Source organism: Camelus bactrianus, chromosome 15 (genome assembly GCF_048773025.1).
Source record: "Camelus bactrianus isolate YW-2024 breed Bactrian camel chromosome 15, ASM4877302v1, whole genome shotgun sequence".
NCBI classification, from domain to species: Eukaryota; Metazoa; Chordata; class Mammalia; order Artiodactyla; family Camelidae; genus Camelus; species Camelus bactrianus.
In genome coordinates this window covers 55734573-55759342 of record NC_133553.1, presented here as the reverse complement: position 1 = coordinate 55759342, position 24770 = coordinate 55734573, and the positions used below count along the sequence as shown (strand labels likewise).

The window sequence follows — 24770 nt, the reverse complement described above, 5'->3', positions numbered from 1 at the left end:
TCCCTTCCTCCCTCCCTTCCTTCTTTCCTTCCTTTCTTCCTGTTCATTAATCACAGTACCATTTACCTGCTACAAGAAATCTGATGGAATTTAATGTACAACATGGTTCTAGACCGGAAGTACAGCTGCATAGCAGGAAGGGGGCAGTGGGGGGGGGGTGGGGGGGTTAATATCTTCTTACACACAAAACAGGCAGGACTGCTCTGGACAGAGGATAATGCAAACTAGCTTTGCTGGAAATGAGCTGCAAAATACCTTCATTTTCTACTACAGTGAAACCCTGATAAAATCATGACTGTTAAGGTCATACAGTATATCAGGTGGAATCACAGTCTTTAGAACTCCATTATTAATGCAGACAACCTCACAATCAAAGAGGATGAGAGCACCGTTTCCAGATGCCAATGATTTGATCCTATCTTATTTGGCTGTTTACATTTAAATAATGTGACTGTATAAATTTAAATAATATGAACCACCAACAGATGGATCCCAGTGAAAAACTGCACCTTCTCTGAGACCCTGAATGTACACTATACAGCGCTTTACAATTTATTGGAGCAGAGCTCATATTTTTTTTTAAAAAATGGGGTGGAGGATAAAAAGAGTGAGAGACTCATTTCTTCTGCCATTATGGAAATAAAAGGACTACCGCTTTAGTTGGTGGCTGACTGTGCCAAGGAAACATGCAATCCTCTAACCTCCGGTACAATGTACCCATAAGGTACCAAGCATCAAAGCATATTAAAAGATATTAACTGCATATTTGCTTATGAACAAGATAAAAAGCTGTAGGGCCTCCAGGTTCTCAAGCTGTGAGTGGAACAGCTTTGCAATTTGCCTGCAAAACTGCATTTTGATCTTAATGAATATAAAATGGCTGCCATTAAAAGTAAAACAGATTATTTCGGGTCTTCCAGGGCCCATAGCTCTTTGCCGGCCTTGGAGGGCCACTATGATCTTTCATTAAAATCTCACAGCAGGGCTCCCTCACCAGCAAATCAAGCCTTGCAGTCTAGGAGATTGGCTACATTTAAAAGTAATTTTCAGAAATCTACACAGATTTTCAATTTGGTAATGAAAGCCATAAGAGAATGCAAGCGGCATTTTGTCGAATATTGTTACTGATCCAGTGCTCACATTCGTTAGAAATTAAACTGCCCCGTAACTATCGCACTGATGGCAGCTTGCCATTTCGGCTGCATTCTAATCTCCGTTTGTTAATGAGTAGCATGTGCTAATTGTTGTCATCCTGACTGCGAAGCAGTCCTTCCATAATGCACATATTTTACCTGTTCCGAGGTAGAACCTTCCACTTTGTCACCGGCTAAGTTGGAACAGGGCTGGAGTTACTGCTGCTTTGTAAAGAGAGACAGCCGAACATCATTAGAAAAAGCAAGAGGGAATAAAATTGGAAATTGGGTTCTCTGATTTTATTTGGACTCATCTGTTTGTTTTTAAGTCTAGCCTATGTTTTCTAAAGTCCTTTAGTAGATGAAATGTTAATAGTTTCCTGTTCCTTCCCTGGAACAGTCTGAACGAACTAACTCACTCTGAGGACAACTATGGTCAAATCAACCGTAGTATAAAATGAGGGAGGGACGTACATAAGGAGGGATGGAAGGTACAGAAAGTCTTATCTGCCACACAAAGCCAGGGGGGAAAGCACACCTAAGACCTGAAATGAAAGTGGGGCTGCCTGGCTTTCACACGAAAGTTTGATCCTTTAACTCCATTCTCTGGGTCCCAAAGATACATTACCCCAAAGAGGATAGTCCTATGGGAAGAACTATTTGGACCCACAATAATGTAGTTCCTGGGGAGGGAGGGCACCAAAGGCAGGGAAAAGCGAATAACTTCAGTATCTGGAGGTGGGATGTTGGCCGACATCTTAACAGAGAGAAGTGTAGACAATAATTATGAACGAAAACATGGCTAAATAGAAAAAAAATTACACAAATGCATTCTAAGAGTGGGCATTTCTTGCCTTTGGGTTTCCTTATGCTTTATATAGGCATTGAGCAAAGTTATTTTTCTGAGATTCTAGAAACAAAAATATCAGATTATGCTTCCCTTTTGGAAATGCATTCAATAAATTTTCTTTACTTGGCAATTCTCTTTACCTGGCACCTTTAGGACAAAGCACTTCCCTGCACTAAAATGTAATGGACAACAAGAGCTGCTCTCCACTTCCTCGCTGGCTGGGTGTAAATTCTTCCTGCTGGTATGAAGAGTCCCTTTAAAGCAGCTGCTTTCCTGGCAGGGCACTGGTGGCTACAGCGAGAACAGGCACAAGAAGTGCTCACTCTTGGGGGCCAACGCAGGTGTCTCGGTTCAGGGCAAGCATGTCTGTAGCTCGTCCTAACATAACAGCGTTTTCTTGGAGTGCCTGGGCTACGCTCCTTTGGTTTCCACACAAAGTGTGGTTTTAATTGGATGGCAAGTCTGTGATTTTAAGGGAATGACATAGGGGTGCCTAATAAGGTGCCACTGCTAATGTGCATTAGTTTTCTGACGAGAAAACTCAGGCCAAATCCTTGTCTCTGTGGCCTCAGGAGACCAGTGGGAAGCAGATACAAACAACTTGGTAAGCAGTTTGAGTCTGCTCCACCTGTGGGTGCTATTCTAATTTGCAGGAAGCATTCATGTAATATGTTCGAGTTTTAAACGTCCAGGTGACAAGAAGGGAAATTCTGCTGAATCCTCCTGAACTCAGACGTCTGAGACCTGTTTTGTTTCACCTGTTGTCATTTCTTCTAATATTCTCTGAGAGCCTCCAGGAACATTCTGACAACTGTATACCGTGAGGTCTCTTTTACCATTATTTTGCCTCATGCTAAATTGTGGGCAGAGTGATGGTACATTACTAATTCCAACTTTCAAGTATTGAACTATAACAGATACTAAAATCCCTCTAATTAGCAGAGTAGGGAAAAACTGCACTTTAGGTCACAGAAGATATTACAGTTAGTCTTCAGATAATCGAGTTAAGTTTCACTAGTTATAATAAAGTGTAATTATTTGTTTGTTTTGCTCCAGAAACATAATTCTGTGGGAACAAGCATTGCCCTTGCTTTGTCATTTTACTTTATTAATTCTGATGATGAATATATTTATAATATATTCTATTATATATTAGATGGAAGATTTTATTTTAAAAATCAAATGAAAAGATAAAACATTTACATTTTTTTTAAAGGGACATAACACAAATTTTCAAATAATGCTTCCATTGAATTTAAGAACTTATTTTGGGCCTCATCCCTACTTTGGAAATTGCAGCTATGGCATTTTTAGTTTTCTATTACAATTATTTTTTTAAAACTAAATGTTAAAGCTAAAACAAAATTGAGGGGAGGAGAAATACAAAGTGATTGAAAGCACATATCTAAAATTCATACTCCTCTTAAAATCTCCTCCTTAAATATAAAAGTCTAATTCAAGGTTTAAGGTCTACACAAAATTCTGCTTTTAAAAAACTTTTAGAATTTCATAGACTGTTTTGACCCAGTAAAGTGGGGGAATTTCTTGGCTTTGACAACACAATACACTGCACGGTGTGCTGGGTCTGACAGCCGGCTTGAAATACAGCATTCTAGTTTCTGCATATACTTTTGTGTTTACTCAAAGGGACCTCATGGACTCAGTCCCCAAGTGACAATGTGTTTAATTCCAAAAGTTAATTGGTAAATTGCTTTAGAATTTGTAATTAATTTTTCCATAGAAAGAATACTTAAGTAACAGTTTCATTCCAAAACCTAGACCATAAAAAAACAAATTTGTCATCGTGCCGCCAAGCTAAAATTCAAACTATGTTGGCCTTGTCCTATGGTTCCAGGAAACAGAAAAGCATGAAATAACAAGATGAGCTTATGAGGGAGCAGTAGAAGGAAGATATGGAGAGGAGCATGGTTTCCATTGTCCTGTTCAGAGCATGAGTTCTCCCACCTCTGTGGACAAAGGACCCCAGACCCAGGCCTAGACCCAGAGAGCTCTGGCTTTGCAAAGCCCCGAGCTCTGTAGCTCTGGAATCAAGGCCGCACAAATCCACAAAGTTTTCCTGACTCCAAGATCAGCTGCCTCTCATCCAATCTCCCAGCCCTCTAATCACATTCCAAATGCTTTTCACTAGACATTGGAGAAATGAGGAGCAAAGACAAGAGGCAATGAAGAACCCACATTTCCCGGTAGGTGCTTCTGCTTTGGGTTTGAACAAGGAAGCTCAGTAACTGAGTGCTCGATACAACGTGCGCAACTGTATCTAACCTATGCAGAACACTGGGCACTGGCAGCATTATCAGGCACGCCTTTCCTCTCACCTCCCCACCGCACACAATCCTGGAGTAGAAGCCTAAGGTGACAATGAGGACCAGACAAGAGGAGCTGTGACAAGCAGCAATGAGTTAGAACCACAGAGCACCCTGCTGAATATTTCTACTCTTTGTCCTCCTGCTTGAGGTTCTCAATAATCTGCATTCTATAAATGCAGCATGGACTTCTGTCTTGAGCAGAAAGCAAAGGCACTTGATGACTGCCATACTACGGTCCTAGCTTATTAGACAGGTTAAACGTCCTAGAAATGATATTTAAATAAAATAGAACCTCACAAGAAAGACAGAAGAAAAAATGCTGAGGAGCTAGAGAAAATTAGAATCTGGTGCCAAGGGGGTAAAAAGAAGGAGTTTTGAACTGGTAGTGTCACGTATCACATGTCATGTATATGGGGTTACTTCTGTGGATGATGGGTGTAGACTTCCTGAAAGGGCAGTAGCAACATCCCCCCAGTCTCACACAGAATAAGAATTCTCAGGACAATTTCATTGGAAGAATTTTATCAGCATCTCCAAGAGACAGAGGTGGAGGGAAGCGGTGGTTGGCTCTCTACCAAGGGGTCCATGGGTTTATGTTTAGATCTTATGGGACTAAAGGGGATGAATTTTTTTCCTGGTTTGTAAATGCAAAATGTGTGGAAAGATCCCACTTTCTTCTGTGATTATACATGATAATCAGTGCTGCCTCTAGGAGGTCTGGTCACTGCTTTTCCATGGCCATGAAGATGTAAGCAAGAAGCTAAAGGGCCTGGGCATACAGGTGGTAAACATCTGTCTCCTATTTTAGTTGAGAATCCAAGGGAGCTTTAGGAAATACTTAGGTGATGTGAAAGAGGATTTTTTCCTACATTTCCTAATGGTAGAAAGTGACACTTCTGCACAGGGAGAAGGGGGTCTTCTGAAGACTGGAGCAATGCACATGGACAAAAATGTCATGACCAAGCCAACTGTACTTAAACTTGAACCCAAAAAGACAAAAACGAAATAAAGCTTTAAAACGGGTATTGGGCTGTATCAAGAGATGTGATTTAGAGAGTATTAAATTGTAAATGAATCGGCCGGGATTTTTCAGAAGATAACAGGAAAGTTGAGCAGATACCATGTATTTGTCCTACATGTTCATATATAACATTTAAAGGACCAAAAATAATACACTGAATGTGTAATTTTAATGCAAAGAGTTAAATATGACTCTCGACCTATATCAAGTGCATGTGAGAGGTGGGGCTCTTGCCTGGTAGAACTCCCCTGATCCTCTGTGCTCCTTGACCAGCTCCTTTCTTTCTGACCTCCTCTAAACCAACATGCTTGTACAAGGCAATAAAAATAGTTACTAGGAAAGGAAAAAAAATTGAAAACATTCAAAATTCGAGGCTCAATTTTTATTAGTAGATTCAACACACATAAAATTATTTTTGTCAGATTGCTTAAAAGTTTTGGCATGCTTACTTGCCATTTCTATACTTACCATTTTTGCAAACCCATATCAAACAGCTCACAGTGCACTGCTCTATCAGCCACATTTTGAAAGAGTATGTACCACAGATGTGGTTTTACTACATCAAGAAGGAATGGACATGAATGGCCCTGATGAAGACCTGTGATAGAGCACATTTCTCTGAAGTAAAAAGAAAAGGGAACTCAAAGTGGTACCATTTCAGAAGAAGAATGGCTACTTGTCCCATGATTCCTAATGCAGACCACAAAACTAACACAGAGTAATGGGGAACTTTTCTCCCAAAGAGTTGCCAGATCCAAATGAAGATCTTCTGATAAGTTCTTGGCTTGCCTTCTGCCAGCTGCATCCCTGAGAAGATGAGAGATCAATTTGGAAATGTTTTATTTGGAATCTATTTTGACTGAGGAGGGTTGGGTTGGTGAGCTAAAAGTGATGAGAAATTTGAAAGGAAGTAACGTGTCATCTTCAAGTCTGTTACAGTCACAGAGAAATAATTCTGGACACGGGTATTTATCCTAGCATTTAGGAAAGCAGGCATCAAAATAGAGAAAATATAGATATGATCCTATGGCTAAATAATTTTAAAAGGAAAATAAGCCTACTTAAAAATTTCTGACAAAATAATCACAGATTATTCCAAAGGTATTTAATAAAACAACATCACATGAAAGGAACATTCTCTTCCCCTTTTAAAGCTATTGAATGTGGAATATAAAGGGATATATAACCCAAATGGAAGGCTGAAAACAGGAGGGGGAACCACTATAAAAAAAAGTGCTTTAAAAATGTTGTCAGGAGGGCTGAAGCTTGGCTATAGGTTGAAAAAGTGCCAAGGACAACAGAAAGCTATTTTAAGCTCTGTTTATAAGGAAGAACAAAGGGATAGGTACATTGATTGGGGCACACAGCAAAATGTTAACAGATGTCACAGAAAAAACAGGACTATTCAACTCCGATTTTGATTCTGTAGTCTGTATCACGAAGCATGATCTTCAAACTGGAGAGGGCAGAGCAAGCAGCATTAAGAGGGAACTAGGGCCCAAGATAAGTCAAGACATACTAAAATGTAACCTAGTTGCTTCAAATGAGCTCAAGGCTTCAGGCCAGACAAAACGATCTCTCAGGTTACTGAAAGAATCTGAAAAAAAGGTCCAGTTGTGATTGTGAAAAACCTACCAATGGTTTTTTAGAATTACAGTCTAATCATAGATGCCCAGGAATTAGTGTGATCTACAAAAGAGAGAAATACTTTTAATCTGCAAAACCATAAAAATATCCAGAACATACCTCTAGCAAAACTAGAGAACAGATTATCACAGGCATGGGTTGTTTATGCTCAGGGAAAGATGGATGTAGTGATGACCTTACACTAGCAGAGGCTCCTTCCAGACCATACTAATCTCTCCCTCCCTCCCTTCCTCCTTCTTTTCCTACAAATCTCACTTCCTTTCTTCTTTTCCATCATTTTTTGGGGGGCTTCTTTTCTGTTTTATAGACTGTCTAGCCAAATAGTTTGGGGAAATTGGCTCTCAGTTCCATAAGGACATTGAACACATTACTGTATCGCATATTAGTAGATTAAAAAAAACAAAAGCCAGTGTAATTATGGTGACTCAAAACTGGTTGAAGAAATGTTCCCAAAGAACGCTTGCTAATTAACTGGGGGCAACCTGGAGAGTTCTCTAGTAATGTGCCCTTTGGACTTCATTTCACCTCTTTGTTCTTTCTTCCTTGTAAAATGCTTTCTTTGCACTAGGACTTGCCATATTCCAAGAAAATATACACAGTGATGTTTGTCTCAATTAGACTCCACAGATATGCATTTGGTGGAATGCATGACTCAGATGGGCTCTGGCAACATGAGCTGGTAAGATCCAACACTTTCCTTTAAGTAGCTCATAGTTTAATGGGGAAATAAAGGAGTAAGTCAGCACTTACAAGGCCCTATAATTCACAAAGAAGGATATGAACATTTGCTGTGTCCCAAACTTTCTTCTAGACATTCTGCTAAGAGCTTTACATATCTCATCATTTCCCCTCAGAAATGATATGAGGCAGCTTTGATTATCCCAGGTATTGGTGAACATGACCAAAGCCTAGAGAGATCAACTAACATGCCCGAGCTCAAACCTCAATTTAGACAGGGAGCCAGCGTCCAAAGTCAGGCCATCAGATTCCAAAGCCTATGCTCTGTTATACCCCACAACAAAAGCGTCTGAGTCAGGAAGAAGGTGGGCTAATTTCCAGCAAAGAAGGGTTCCCTGAATGTTCTGGAGATGGGTTGCCATCCAGGAAAACTCCCCAGACAGGGGGAGACTTGCCTGAGGAAGATATAGATGTTAGCCTTACAGACCTGTCAGAGCGTTGAGGATGAACTTTCAGGCAGACAGAATGACACGTGTGAAATTAATAAGGCTTGAAAGGCTGGGAATGCATTAGGCGGCATTTTAGGCACCTGTGCCAATGTCTGGGGATCTCGAGAGGAGTCAGGTCACAGAAAGACAGAAAGCCAAACAGAGAGGTGACAGCAGCTCACAACCTCTATCTCTCTGTCTCACACACACAGAAACAGAATAGAAATTTTATAAACATGTATTACAAAAAATGCTTAATTACAATATGTGAAGTTCCAGTGTGTCAAGCTTGCTTTCTTTTTCCTATGTGTTATTATCTGACATATTCCAGAGTTTCAATATTCTCTTTCTCTCTACTTCCATTTTCCCTCTATACATTCAACAGGTGTGCTTCCATCTATGCATGAAAGGAGCTCTTGCGAAGTTGGGTGATTTTTTGGTCAGTAAATGAAATATTATATTACAGATACTAGGAAAGTTCCTTTTTAAAGGAACTTTATGCCAAATTGCTTTGTAAAGCAAATAATAACCCTATAACCAATCTTTCTCTAAATCTAGATTTCCGTATATCAGTTTTGACTAAAAGAGACACATCTATACTTTATTTTTACATGTGTCTGCTAGCAGTAGTGCATCATAATAGTATGCCAATTTGAAATACTGTAATTTTTATTCTTTTTCAGTTCTCACAATGCAATCTTAGAAAATGTATTATATTCCATGTCATAGTCATACGTGCTTTCCTTTCCTTAGTGGAACTTTAGAATTTTCTTTCCCCTAAGTTTGGAGAGGTTGGCAGTGAGCTGCAAAGTTAGATAATCATCATGTCCAGGGCAATTATAATGTCCTGTGTCTGGTACAAAGTACTTTGTTTGCATTTTTACAACACACATCTGAGGTACGAACAAACACCTGGATCACCTTACATGTTAGCAAACTGAGGCTCAGAGAGGTCGAAGAACTTCTACAGGTGTCCAAACCATGCTCCAATCCAAGTGAGCCAGACTTTAGAGCCACAAAAAGAACAATTATTGTATGTATCTTATTACTGGAATGATAAAGGCGAAGACAAATTTTGTTCTTACAGAAGGTAACAAAGCTTTTGCTGGATGTCGGTAGTAAAAAGAACATTTTATGAGAGTTAAAATAGATTCTAGCAATTTCTCTGCTATCAGTTGCTTGGACAAGACATTTCCTTGCTCAGGTCTCAGTGTTTCCATCTGTGAAATGTAATGCCTAAGTTCTTCTCTGCCAGGCATAAAGTTCTACTCTCTGACAATGAGACTCTACATGTACCATTGCCCCTCCCCTCCTTTTTTCTATTTAGTTTACTAGAAAGTGCGTTCAGATTAACATTTGTATAACAAAGAAATTCTTTTCCTAGGTAATTAAAAATTCAACAATTTCAAAGAAGAAAATGGGGAAAAAATGAATTCTACCTCTTTGGTTGCTAAGAGTCAGGACACTACCCCAAGGAAGCACTGTTTTTAAACCAAAGACCTTTTACTGATTAGAAAAAAAAAAACAAAACAACAAACCAAAATCCTGAGTACACACTTATAATCTCAATCTCAGAGGGAAGATTCACATCTTTTCTGATTTGGCCAGACCCTGGTTTTGAAGATGCATGAAGAGTTTTGGAGACAAAAGTCTTGAGCCCACTCACTGCTGTTAACCAAGCCAGTGCCAAGGACAGTCCCCCTCCCTCTGTAACATCCACTGTGTCCCCAGTACCTCAGAGCATGGGCTGTCCCAACTTTATCATTCCCCAAGAGGGGAAAAAAACAGCTTTTGATTACCTCACTTTTGCCTCTTTTCTTTTATGATCAAGGTGACTTATAAACAGCTGCAATAAAAATGATTTTTTTTCATAAGCATCTTCTCAATAATGTCTCCGATAAAGCAGAGGCTAAGAGATATGTGACATTCACAGATTTTGCCCCTGAAGCCACAAAAGCCACACAAGCAATTTCTTCATTTGACCAAAATGAATGGTCATCACAAAAACAAATATAACTTTGGTATTCCTGATTTGGCTGAGACAGCTTAAGGGCTCAAACTTAATAGACTTCTCTGACCGATTAGGATCGCGGCATGGGCTGCATCATCCTGTCAGAGCCGATAGTCAAGTCCAAACCACAGGCACGCAGCTGCCCTTGATCCATGACCTTAGTATTCAAAGCAATGGGATAGAGAACGTCACAGGACTCCCAAGGAAGGAACTCTGAGGAAGGTCTTCGTTTTGCTTGGTGGTGTTTTACAAAAGACAATTAAGCATTAAGACTAGATTGATGCTTAAATAAAATGCCCAACAGTAAAAGCACATTTCTATATTCCAAAGGCCCAAGAAAAGCTGTGCCTAAGAAGGGATTAGCTGCTATCAGATGATATTACCACTGGATTAATGATGTTTCACATTCACTATATTTGTTAAAAAAAAAAAAAAAGAGGGGAAAAAGAATAGGAATCTCTTAAGGGGCAGATAAGTGATTTCTCTAAACCTTAAAAGCTAAAAGAAAACTCATTAAAAAAGGAAAGTAGTTGCAATTGTATATTATTTAGAAATCCTTAATTGGAGTATTTTTTTCCTTTAAAAAACAGCCCCATGTTTCAGGTAAATTGCTGTTAACATAGTCTGTGGATTGTGAGCAGTGTGTGTGTGTGTGTCTGTGTGTGTGTGTGTTTGTCAGAGAGAGACAGAGGGAGACAGAGAGAAAGTCTCCTGTTTGGATGCTTTACATTCCACCAGGTATTTTAAACCATTCTTATTTTAGGCAATTGTTTTTGTAATAGATATACTAAAGGTGATCATTTTATTTTATTGCCAGTCATTGCTGACTGAAATATTTTGCCAGATGAAAGTAATTACTATGACTATATTACTTTTCTAACCTGTTCCGTGTATTGAATCCCAGGTTCTCATAGTATGAAATTCTGTTACCCTGTTTAAAAAGAAAAGCCATATGATGCTGTGTTCTGACCTCACTTATACAGAGACATACCACTGTTAGTCTGGTTTGTTTTCCTGTCTGTATATTTACATCTCCAAAGGTTAGAGGAGAACTCTAACCTTGTGCAGAAATATAAAGATAAGAAAAACGGAGTAAACCAATAGCAAGCGTCAGCATGACAAGCAAGGAAATGCAACAAATCATTTTAGGTCAATGATAATAATAAAAAGTGATCCATATCCTATCCAAGAAGGAAGGAAGGAGGGAAGGGAAGGAGGGAGGAAGGAGGCGGGAAACAGAAGGAAGAATCAACAAAGCAGAGCTGATATCAACAAATTCAATTCCACCAATAAATTGTTGGCTGGCATTACACACGGCTAATGTTTATATATTTGAAATCACGTGCCACCTATCTGTTGTACTCTAGAAATCACGTGCCACCTATCTGTTGTACTCTAGAAATCACTCTAGCAGACTGAACAACACTGCATCTGAGAGCTTCTATTTGGAAACATGGTCAAAGGAAAATACTACTGGAAAAAAAAATGTCTGTTAGCTTTCTTTTCAGACCAACTAGTTAATCATCTGGCAAATTTCATTGGAAGCTTCATGTCCTAATGTCGCAGCCAGAAAGAAGAGCAGCATTAGACCCAGAAGCTCAGGTTATAGCAACAGAGCATGGAAAGTGATGGTAGTTGAGTTTCAAAAATGAGAAGAGAAGAGAGATCTTGCTCCCTTAATTTTCCTTCACAAATTGTAATTCCTCCATCCTCCCCCGACACCTGCCACTCCATAATCCTACCCTGGGACCATGAGTTTTCTTCGGGAAAGCCATTCAGCCCTCCATAGGGATTTGGTATCGATCCCAGAAGAAGGTGGACATCAACCCATTCCACCTGCCGAGTTCAGAGAAAAGCCATGCTCTTAATGGCACATATTAGACCGCTGTGATCCTGCCTTGAGCTTGTTTCAGTAATGAAAGACAGCACTAGACAAGGCTCTCATCTCTCAAGGAACAGATGGAAACTTGCCACAAAGTGTTGTGGGTGTGACCCCTCCTGAGAGTCACAGTAAGTTGTGATTTTTTTCCTTCATATTTTTCCACTTTTTAATTTTTTTAATTGAAATCATAGACCATGTTAGCCTGGGTCAACATCTTCAAAAAAAGCTGGCTCACTGGAGTCTTACAATGTTATTGCCAAGAGTTCTAAGAGCCATATTTGCTGCTGGAAAAAAGGAAAATATCTCCAAAGAGGCTAAAAGACATGTCAGCTCAGTCATTCTAAAAGTCTTCAGGCTGTCAGGGTAGCCATCCTGTGCCCACCTCCAAAAGTCCTAAAACCATGCTGGCAAGCAGTGAATGGGAGTGGAAGACTCTGAACCCCCAACGTCAGGAGAAACAAAGAATGTTTAATAGGTGATTCCATCACAAGGCTCCAACATTTCACGTCGTCAACTTGATTCTACACCAAAATCACATAAACTGAACAACTTCACAATTACTTCAATCTGCAGGAATGAAGACCTTAATTCACCTGACTAAAATAAAGCCTCCTCAAATCTGGTCACTCTGACAGCTATGGAAACTCCTGCTAGTGGCAGAGCTTTGCACATCCGCAGCCAGAAATGGACTGGTTTATGTTCTGATGAGGGACTGGAGTCCTTTGACAAGGAGACGAGGCAGAGTAAGCAGCCGTGAGCCCATCTTTGAATGGACAAAACCTCTAAAGGAGGCAGTATGAAGACAGAAGACCCCAGGGCTCTGGCTGAGCCCACAGAGCACGCGCTCCAGGCAGAAAGAAGGAGGAAAGGGAGCACAAAGCAGGAGCAGGTGGCACTCAAGGAGCCTGGTGTCACAGACGCCCAGGGCTGGCCAAGTGCAGCCGACAGGTCGAAGGTGTGGTTTGCAGAAGGGACCACTGGCCACCGAGGACTAACACAAGGTCGGCTTCAGTGGTGTGGCAGGCACAGAAGCATGAGTACGAGGAGGTTAGGGATAAAATAAATGGGAAAGCACAAGAGTGGGGATGTACCTCTTATGTTTGAGGTGCTGGGAAGTGAAAGGAGAAAATATGAGGTCACCCAGAAGAGGCAGCAGGGCCAAGCCAGGGGAACAATTTCAAGTGCAAATTATTTGCATAGGAAAACATTACAAATCTGTTTCCAGCCAGTATAGGCTTCATTCAAAGTGAAAAACAAGTTGCATAATTAAATACCACATATTTCTAAATACTTATAAATGAGAAAATATTATGATACAAATATAATGGGAAAATTTGGTGAAAGCAAAGGACTGTATAAATAACATTTTTAGCTGGTACTTTTAAAGTTTACATAGTTCTTTCCTTTCAAAGTCCTATGAGGTGATCTTTTTGTTATTCCAACTTTACAGATGTAAACCAATCTGCCCTGGGGTACAGTCAGTAGTGGAGGTGGAGCGAGTGTCTTCTGGTACTTACCCTCCTCCCTTTTTTTCCTTCTATACCAAATCAATTCTTCAGCAGAAAAAAAAAAATTACTGAAATTTACTTTTAACAAGGCTTTTTGTAAAAACAGAAGTTTGGTTTTTTTTTTTTCAGGTGAACCGATCTTCCTACAGATACAGCCCACCAACCTTACACCTTAGCTTTATCTCAAGAGTGTTAAACTGTTACCAGCTAGCGTAGAGTTACCCTTCTCTATTTTAACAATTCCAGCTGCCGAAGTTGTGCCATTCCCCTATTTATCCACCGCAAATGACAGCAGGAAGGAAAGGGTTACCAATATGTAAATACCTAGCGCCTACGCCAATAGGCTTCTTCTCTATAACACACATGAAGACAATTACTTTAAAAATATATATTAGTCTTCTCTACTATCTACACATCAAGACTGACACACACATTGTTAGTCTGCTGGAATAATAATATTGACTTTTTTTTAAACACAGAAAAAAACTGAATGTAAGGTTTTTATAAAGGATAGTTAAGCAAGCTAATATAGTAATAAGTGGAATACACAATAAGAATATGTACTAAAATATCAGCTTTGTGCGATGCCGAGCTGGTGTTTTAGGAGATTAACAATTATGATCGCCAGTCCTCTTCTGATTCTATAATACTCCACACAATCTTTTTTAAATTACTTTATTAACCTTTCCTCCTAGCACAGAAGTGCCCGATTATAGATAATATTTCAAAATCATCTGAGGTGTAAGTGTGTTTGATTTGCTCGGTAATTATTTGTCTACTTTATTACATTGGCCGAGCACACAAGCTCCTTGACCAGCTTTATTTCAAGTCCAGTTAAGAACAGGGTCATATCATTTTGTGGATCACTCCCTTTGGGCCCCAACATACATGAAATTTTCATATCGGAGATGGGGACAGTGGATGGAAACATCGTACATTTTAAACATGGAGAAATCATTCACTGCCGTGTCATGAAAGGTTTCAGGCCCTGGGCTTAATGGAAAGAACATTGTTCATAAGGGAAAGGAAGGTGTTCATCCCCAGCCTGGCCCAGACGCAGGGCACTGAAGTCTGAGCTTGCAAATGTCCGCTGATGAAGTCTAAATGCCTATCCCTCACCTCCCACCAGTGGCCTTACCCAGGATCTTCATAATCTGCTCCTTGTCATTCATACCACCCAGGACAACACTTCTATTCTGATCTGAATCATGAACGCATTTCCGGCATGTATTTTGACCCATTTAAGGCAGAAAGGAGTGGGGCGGGGGCAACACAAGGTTGTCCTTTGAACAGGGGTCTGGAGGAAAGAGGAGGGTCTGAAAATCGCACTGAGTTTGGCAGAGGGAAAGTTTGCCTTCTCCAGCTTTCCAACTCAGGGGCAGAGGAAACTGATACTGACCTGTTCTTAAAGAGGAAAATGCATGAAGATGAAATGGGCGCACGCGGCTTCTCCTTGAGGGCCACCACCAGGAAGAGAAGCCCAAAGCCGGAGGACTCTCTCTATTGTCCACAATCAACAAATTCTGAAGTTTCCATAGGTAGCAGGATTCCAGGGCTCTGTTAGGAATACAGGATACAGCTGGTCAGCTCAGTCACCCCTGGAATTACAGTGTAGGGTACGGATGCTAGTATTTTAGACCCAAACCGAGCATAAAAAACACAAAGTAAAATTCAGTGTCAGCACAAAGTTGACAGCGAATGATTATAACAGCTTCGAAGCTTGAAAAAGAGTGTAAATAACTAGGATCCCCTGCGGGCTCGCTCAGCCTGCATACACAACAACGGTGATGGACAGCCTCTGTGGTGAAGTCGGGGAAACAGGCATTGGGAAGATGCAAAACTTCCGCCAGCAAAGAGCCTTAACTGTCACCTTTCTGACTAAATCAGCTACTTTCATATGGGGGGGAAACAGAGCAGTGGGGACGCCTTGGGAAGACCAACTGCCCCTTTGCCTGGGAAGCAAGGATGTTAATTATTGGCTCTTCCGTGGTTATCAAGGCTCTGCAACCCACCGGCTTTCGCACTCACAAGCACTCTTCTCCCTGATCTTTAATCCAGTTTTAGTCCACAAAAGATTGTCACTCAGAACAACTCTGCCATTTATAGAATGTAAAAATAAAGGCAAAAAAGAACAGTCCCCTCACCCCAACTGAATGGTTAACTTATTGGGTCGTTTTGACTCAAAATTGAATTTTCTTTTCTCTCTGTGTGCTCTTGCACACATGTGCACGCGCGCACACACACACACACCCCTGCATCCAACAACGAATGGGTTTCAAACACTGAAAAAGGACAAGTGCATCACAGTGTGCAGCCTCCAGCCAGGGGTCAGAGACATCGGCTTTGGGAGCCCAGAGCCTCAGCATCTTTAGGACTTGTAAATGCACAGGAGAAAAGCAAGCAGCTGAGGTCTTCGGCACATACCTAGCTACACTCCACAGGTCTGTAATTCATTTACTAGATAATTAATCAATTAGCAAATAATCCCTTTCTTCTTTGTTATTTATGCCACATAGGAATTGCATCTCCAAATGAAACGGCAGGCCACTTGTATTGAAACTTTGCCCTTCAAACACATTGGTCTTATTTATCTGAATTGAGCAGATGCTTCGCACTGCCAGCCCATTGTAACTGGACTGTTTGCTATTAGAACCTGAGTAAGATTTAAGCTAAACAGAAGAGCATAAATATGACATCTTATAGACATTCATGATGATCAACTGTGCTGTATCATCACCAGCCATTGCTGCTTATTCATATAGGAAAAGAGGGAGGAAATACACTTGACATTGCTAAAAGGGGAACTACAGTCACTGGAAGGAAAGGTGCAGGTGGAACTTACAGTTATTGGCTCTGGAGTACAACTCTGGGGTCTTAAAATGCAAGGAAATTACTGCAATGTATACACTCTGTTTAAAGGCTCAACAATTCCCATTTCTTTCAAAGGTCCATATTCCACCCAGCACCTCTTTGGAAAGCAAAGATATCTTTTGCTTAGAGACCGGGATGTTTGTTTATCACGTCTCCCAGATAAGCATCACCGAGGAGAAGGTCTGGCCAACAATGGTCTGATGAAATCCCATCAGACCCCAGTCCGAGCTGAGATGGTCAAGAGAAGAAATGCTGTGAAACCCGTTTACCACTAAGGGACTTCAGACACCTCCACAGTAAAATACACGAGTTGGCCTACGTGACTTTTCTAGTCCTTCGCACAGCTATTGTATTATGAATATCTGCATCCTTCCATATTTACACTGCTGCCAGGTGGGATAATAGAAAACATCTCCCCCTCTAGCCAGGGCAGGGGTCTAAAATATTTTAGAAGCCAAGAGGAAGGTCCCCAGAATCATACAAACATTTCTGCAGCCAAATGAGCAGAAAGTCTGTTTCTGCTGCTGTGTTTTTAAGTCTACAATTGTGTATTAAATGACCCTTCTGTACACAGAACAACAAAGGCATTTGGGGTCCATTTGTACAGGTGAGAAAATGGGTCAGCTATGAGACACTGAACCCCAGGTGTGCACAGGGCAGGGAAATTCTGTCATCTATTGCTTCCACAGAGGACTTCTGGGACAGGCTCAACGCCCCACGTAATCACTTGCCAAGACTTTAATAATAAAACAGCAACAAGGAAAACTTCCCTAACCCTCTGCTCTGTGGAGAAAGGACTGAAGAATAAAATGCATTTGAATGTTTTAAAAGGCACTGTGAAACTTAGTCAATGAGAAAATTAAAGCGAGGTCATTATAAGATGAATGAATATCCTTAAAAACAAACTAACCCCAAACTTCATTCTTTTTAAAATTTTTCTCCAAAAAAGAATGGCCAAATGTGTACAGAAGCAAACTCTGCTTGTTAGCTCTGCTGAGAAAAGCTGGATTTGTTCACTCACAGGACTAGAAAGCACAACAGTGAATCTTGGAGGCATTATTTCTTAGCAGAATTAGCATAACCCAGCGCATCAGAGTATTAAAATTTAAAAAGGATTTCAAATTGTCCTCGTAACATCAGCAGAGTCATGTCACAGATTTTTTTTTATTGGTTCAGCAGGCTAGGTGTAATTGTATCAATATTTTAATGCTTGATGCATATTGCCTGTGATACATTGCTTGCATAAATAAAAAGCACCAATATTCAATTGCCAATGAAATAATCACACCCTCTAGATCTTTATTATATCATGCATTATTTAATTACAATAATCAGAGTCCTTTTGAAGGTAAAACAAGATTAAAAAGGTTTTGTTTTATTGGATCTATATATTTGATTTAAACTTTACATGTTAGCTTTACATTAAGAATTTATAAGGCATCAGTTCAAATGGTGCTATTATAAGAGTTTATTTCTTTTATAATTAGTACAGTACTCTTAAAGTACTCTGACTACGAGAGATAATATTTCAGTATTTTAATGAGCTTTTTAAGTGTAATTGATGTAACAATCATTGAATTACACATTTCTACCTGAAGAATAATGAAGGAAACATTTTAATGAGAAATTTAATCATTATTAGCAAATGATCTACTAAACTGCCATTTGCTGACATTTAAAAGCTTAATAGCAGAAACTGTACTTTCCTACATCTGCGTCAACATCGATGGTGATTACTTTTCTCTTCCTCTGATTTCCCAGGTTAACTTTCTACCATTACTAATTTACTTACAAATTTGAGAAAACTTTCTTTAACCCAGAGTCGTCAGAGCCTTCCAGAAAGTGTGGGGCTTGACACTTAAAGGGATAATTTAAATAAATTAGCCCCTTTTCCAGCCTTCAGCAGTTTTCAGCATAAAAGGGCTCTTTCTTGTGAGTATTCATGCTTGCATCAGCTTGATTTTGATGAATGCCCTGTGAATTCCCTGATAGTACCTCAAACAGAGAGATCTTAGACCCACGCCAGCAAGGGCATTTAAAGCTCCCTCATTTCATAAGAACACATCAGCATTCAGAAGGGGCATCGGTGTGAAGTAAGAGGAGCCTACTATGCAGCTTTGCCAACTTCTGGGGTTCAGCTCTACTGCTGGGTTTACAGGAATTCTCCATGCCACAGGGACACGAATGGAGACATCACAGTGAAGCCCAGAAAGATGTGTTTGGGGGTTTAAAAAAAAACCACAAGATAATACCAGGGAGACAAGAGTGGTGTCACCTATTGCAGGTCAGCAGAGTTAGAAAGCAAGTTCAGCCTTCTAGCTGAAGAGCTGGAAAGGGCCAAGTTCAAGTCAGTATGCCTGCTGGCATCCATGCTGCACCCGGGAGCAACGGCTAGCACAGAGAACCATGTGCCCTGCTAGTGCTGTAAGGGCTGGCCATTTCCGGAACTCCTTGAGGGAGTACCACTTCTCTCACTGTGAGATTTGTATGATATGAACTGTTAATCTAGAGGACAGAAGGGGGTCTGGATAGAAGCACACTATTACATATCCAATGCACAGTGAGATCTTTTAATTTCCCTTTTTTAGGTTTGAGTTCTGATTTGGAGTCCTGGCAGTGAGTGGGCAGAAGGGAGGAAAGAGAAAATGCCAGCATTTGATCCACACCAGTCTCCTGGTGATCACTAAGGTCCCTTTCAGTCCAGACATACTAGGTTCGGCCCAGCTGCCAACTGTGTCCAGCTCAGATTCTCACAGAACCTTATTTTTTTCTATTTTTTTTTTAAAAGAACTTGCCCCTTTTCACTTTCATGCTGTTGTGGACTCACTTTTGGTGCCTCTCCCCCCAAATTCATATGTTGAAATACATCTCCTGACGATATTAGGGGGCGGGGCTTTGGGGAGGTGATTAGGTCATGAGGATGGAGCCCTAGTGAATGGAATTAGTGTCCTAATGAGAGAGACCCCAGAGAGGTCCTCACCTCTCTTTCTGCCCTGTGACGATACCAGGAGACAACAGAAGTCTGCCACTCAGAAAAGGACTCTCACCAGAACCTGACCACGCTGGCGCCCTGATCTCTGACATCTAACCTCCAGAACTGTGAGAAATAAACTTCTGTCATTTGTAAGTCACCCAATCTACAGTAATTGGTTATAGCAGCTGAAACTGGCTAAGACACACGCTCTCAGAAGGATCTTCAGAATTCTTCTACAAATCGTCCTGTTTCCCTCATAACTGAGGGAGCTGGGGTCTAGGACTGACTCCCCTCAGTATATTGCCAACAGCTTGGTGAAAGCTCCCACCTGACAGGTCTGCTGGGCGCCACGTCGGGCCCTCCTACTCCCTGTGAATGAGCAGACAATGATGATATTAGGAAATGACCTACAGGGGTCAGAACACTCAAAGACCCATTGATAGAACATCTTTCAACTATAGGGCCGAGCTGAGAAGCAATATCTCAGCTTATTTTTGTGGTTTGGGTGGTGGTGACGCAGCAGGTGAATGTTGACATTGTTTATTATGGAGGATGCACTTGCCAAAGGTCCAAAAATCAAGGCTGATATACTGCATTGAACTATACCTCTTCTGATCCTGCAGTGAAAAGCAAAATTGCAACAAACCACTGAAGAAATGGATCTCTTCTGCTAATTACAATAGTTGCCTAGAAAGGTGGTCCATATGTCACATCCAGAAAAGATACAGGATGATGCTGACATTTATTTATATTATTAAATTTATTGATATTTATTTTTTAAGATTTGGATATCATTTGTTTATAACCATAATATATATTCTTAGAGATGCAGGGTATTTGGGGACAACTTTCAAATTATAATTTAGATTTAAATAAGCACATTTTCCCCCAGATCCCTTATTTTAGAGGAAAATAAAAAAGCAATATCAAGGAAAACAGAAGTAAATGTCTGGCTGGAAATATGAAGGGAATTTTTCAGAGAAATTGAGTCAGGACTCATTATTAGAAATTTCTACCAAAATAACATTAGGATGGTTTTAGTCATTGTGACTCTTCATACTGAGGTTCCCTGAAACATTCCCATATGAGCCCACCACATCTTCATCAACATCCAGAAAATTTTTTTGTTACAACTAGATTTCAGTGGTGTCTATCCAAAGGAGCAATTTAGCTAAACTAGTCTCAGGAAAAGAAGTACAATTTGCTCCAAGGTAAGAAAGAAAGAAAGAAAGAGAGAGAGAAAGAAAGACAGAGGGAGGGAGGGAGGGAGCAAGGGAGGGAGGACGGAAGAAAAAAAGGAAGATAGGAAGGAAAGAAGGAAGGAGGAAGGAAGGAAAGAAAGAAAGAAAGAAAGAAAGAAAGAAAGAAAGAAAGAAAGAAAGAAAGAAAGAAAGAAAGAAAGAAAGAAAGAAAGAAAGAAAGAAAGAAAGAAAAGGAAGGGGAGGGAGAGGAGGAGGGGGGAAGAGAGAGAAATTATAATGCGCAGCACTAAGCTAATGCCAAAGACAAATGGAGTGTTTTCTAGAATGTGGACAAACCTTGCCTCCGGAGAGCATAATACAGTAGCCCAAGACAATGAGAAGTTTTACTTAAATAGCAACACACTGATAAAAGGCAACCACATGAATCGCATGATAGTCGTGGATGCAATTTAATTCAGTCAAGAGTGTGCCACCAAACTTGAGTATTCGAAAGTGTGCCATTAATGCAAAAGGGCATATAGACCGAAGCAGGAGAAAACTAGAACAAGAATGATTCAAATGAAAAGTACTGTTTGAACAAAAGCCTCAGTATTCTTGTAAATATTTAATGATTTTCTTTTCCCTAATCACTTCGGTGTTATTCGTTGTATTGGAATCTGAAAGACACTAACTCATCCAGTTAGCAAACCAGATATAAACAAATACTACTTCTGAAAATGCACTTCTCAAAGGCTCCATCCAAAGGTTGAGGGAGCATGAGATGAAAACCATCGGGAAGGTTGACAATGCCCCCGCAGGGCAGCGTCACGTTGCTGCCAACAAAGGTGGTCAGTGACAAGTTCTCCCAACAGCTGCTAGGGCCTGATCCCAATTCAGGAGAGTCTCGCAATTACATAAAAGCTTATAAGGAAGATCAGAAAGCACATTCAATGTAGTGGGCTTCCCCTTCTTTTGCTATCATTCAAGGAAATTTTGCTACAAAAAAATATGAAAGTCCTTTATGTAATCCCAAGTAAATACAAGTCCAATTAAAGCTTTGGATCTACTTCATTGGTGCATCATTCCCAGCTTTGATAAAATATCTGAAACACGTACACATACACTTACACTTTGTGCACACACACACACATACACACCCACCCTAAATGCATATTCATGTACTTGAGACACAAACAACCAATTCTTTTTTGGGGTAAACACCTGGCCATTTACTCATTAAAGAATCAGGACTCAGACTTCCCTCCCTCTTCAGCTTTAATTTTCGTCTTCTCTTTACCTAAATTATTTCCTCCCCACTTCATCTATGGCACCTCATGCCCTATTTTTTTTTTTGTTTCAAGGCAAACCCGAATCATACCTTCTCAGTGAGACTTTGGCCATCACAATTTTAAAGGAACTTCCCTTCTTCAGAAATCCTATAGTATGTGTGATCTGTACAACTTACACCGACTGCACACAACCCCTACTATTTTTTTGCCTTGTATCAATCATGATTTGTAAGAATGTAGATATTTTCTGCACAACTAGATTGTAAGCTCCTAAAGGGTGGTGTTGTGTTATACATTGTAGCTGTTAAGAGAAAGAAAGAAATCCACTGGCTCCACTACCGGGTGAACTGAGTAAATGTCCCTACCTCAGTTTTGTCATCTGTAACTTGGGATAGAAGGATGTGCTTCATCAAGCTGTTCTGAGACTAAAATAAGCAACTGCATGTGGCATAGTGCCTTGCATGTAGAGAAGGCTCAGGAAAGGTTGGTTACCATTGTTACTGTCAGTTACTATCTCTTTAATCCTCAATGCTGAGCGCTGCACCTTGCACACCACATGTGTTAAGTGCTGGCATTTTGATTGCCCGATAAGTAGGTATCTATGGCTTTTGCCAAGAAGCATCTATTGCCCACTCTGTTACTGGTCCCCTAATTTCACTATGATGAGACTTGCCATTCCTCACTTATTAGCTCTTCCTGCAACCTCATCTCAGCCTGACTTCAAGTGGTCCAGTGTTAACTCATTCTCTCACTGGCCAGAGTGAAGGTATCAGAACCTATGTGATGCTAAGGGGTTATCTAACACCCAGCCTTCCTTTCAATTTTATTCTTGTCCAGGAGTCATGTAAGCTTGTAAAACTATCACAGCCCTTTACTAGGTTTGGCAAATGCCAAGGAATTGAGAGAATACCCCTATGCCACCCCAGCCCTCATCTCCGGGAAAGCTGACAGCTCTAAGGATGTGTCCAGATGGCCCTCCTATTAGTAGGCACCACCATTTCACTGTCACTGGAAATTCATTGTTAGTTAATCATGTCCAAGAGGATGCCTAGTAAAGATATTTGTTTGAAGAGGAGTAGAAGTTCCATTTGAACCAGAATTGTGTTCACTGAGAATTCAGGTACATTTAGGTGTGTTTAAGGACTGGTGATGCAAGTTTCTTTCCAATGTATTTATCAGAAGGATTAGGTCCTCCTGGAAAAGCAGAGACATTTATGTGGGAGCACTGAATTCCATCAGAGGAGGTCCCTGCTGCTGGGGAGAGCAACTGGACCCCAGTATCATGCGACTACACTATCTTACATGGGCTCCAGTCGCATGGGCCTTTTGTGAATAAATTCTGCTTTCCCCTACTTGTCCTCCGTGTATCAGCTTAAATGTTCCTTCCTTTGAATCCTGGGGTGGAATGACTGCAACAGGAGGGCAGGCAAAAACAAAGAATAGCTTCACAAAATCTCACTGAGTTACACCAAGTTAAGAAGTCAGCAGTTGTGGTAACAACACCCTTACCCTGGATGACACTCCCCTTGGCAAAGGACACAGGGAATCTTGGCACAGGTATTGGTTGGCATCAGGTGTCATGGGTGAATTCCCTCAAGAGGTGAAGGTGTCCTGCACTGATGCTTTCAGCATATAGAGTAGTATCTTAGACTTCACACATGGGGAGGATGGATGCCTCCATCAATGGGCATGAGAACTGTCATCTTTATAGGCACCAGGGGATAGTCACCCTTTCAGCAATGGCAGGAAACATAACCATGGGAAACAGGAGTGCAGGAGAGGAAAATGAAGACACCTTATTCTAAGAGGACTAGTTCAAGAAGCATAAAGCAAGGTGCTCCCTGGAAACTGCCAACACCTGACATGTGAGGAAGCCTTCAATTATCATTAAGTATATGAGAAAGCAATCCAGGAAACAGTCTTTGGGGATTGCTGGGGTGATTCTGCTCTTCCTCTGGATGGTCAAGTCTGGCAAGTGTTGAGTTATATAAGTCTGTAAAAGCAGCATGTTTGGAAATGTGTGGAGGCATGGCTCTGCTAATCCTAAAGTGAAAACATTAATTTTGAGCTAAAAAAAAAGTGCTTTTTTTTTCCCTTTTCCAAACCTGACATCCATTTCAAAGTTAACAACCTAAAGCCTTTCAAAACACGGTGTGAGGACTTAATACTGTCTTTTGTAATGGCTGAAACTTTTATTGAAAATGTTTGGTCCTAGACTCTGCAAGATCAGTCACACAAAAGTGAGCAACACATTTAAAAGGCAAATGATCCTGCGAAATGTCAGGCCCAGGAACAATTTTGGAGCTGCAGTTGGTAAAAACTGACAAAAATAAGTACTCCATGTAAGCAGTAAAACTCCTCACTGAGTCCTCAAAACTTCGTACATGACTTGTGGAGCCTCAGATTGAGTTGTTTATCTTTCAGATCGAAGCCATGGATCTGTCAAGGGAAACCTAGGTCCTATTTTTATGGCATGACTTTTCTTATAGGAGAAAAGCAGACGGGGTGCTCTCTATGCAGCGTCAGCCCTAAGTGCCTCAGAGTGCAGCTGGGATCACTGCGTAGGTTGGTATTATCAGGACAGGCTCTCCTTGCACATCCCAGTTCTGCCAGAAACCACCAATTTCTTATTCCGAGCTAGTGCACGTGGGTGCCTGAGGTTGTGAGAGCTTCTGGTCCACTAGCTTTCACAGTTCAAAACAAAAAATTCAGATTTAGGGTCCTAAATCGTTGTCCCCAACATGAAGCCGCCAAGTGAGCAACAAGAATGTTAACTTGACATCACTCCTGACCAAGAGGGAGTAAGAATGACCACACTTATTTCACCTCTGCCTGAAAGAGCTAAGACACCAGACAATAATAATGGTTTCCAAGATACTAGATACCAGGCAATAGACAGTGATCCCTAAG

General features: G+C 40.7%; 1 long non-coding RNA gene across 1 annotated transcript in view; it reads right to left on the bottom strand.

Moving 5' to 3' along the window:
- The window catches only part of LOC123615917 (uncharacterized), a 489917-nt gene that overhangs the window by 4661 nt on the left and 460486 nt on the right, over positions 1–24770 (bottom strand). Inside the window, exon 5 of the long non-coding RNA XR_012498976.1 lies at positions 14945–15102. This is a non-coding gene — a long non-coding RNA (uncharacterized LOC123615917). The remainder of the gene's footprint in view (positions 1–14944; positions 15103–24770) is intronic.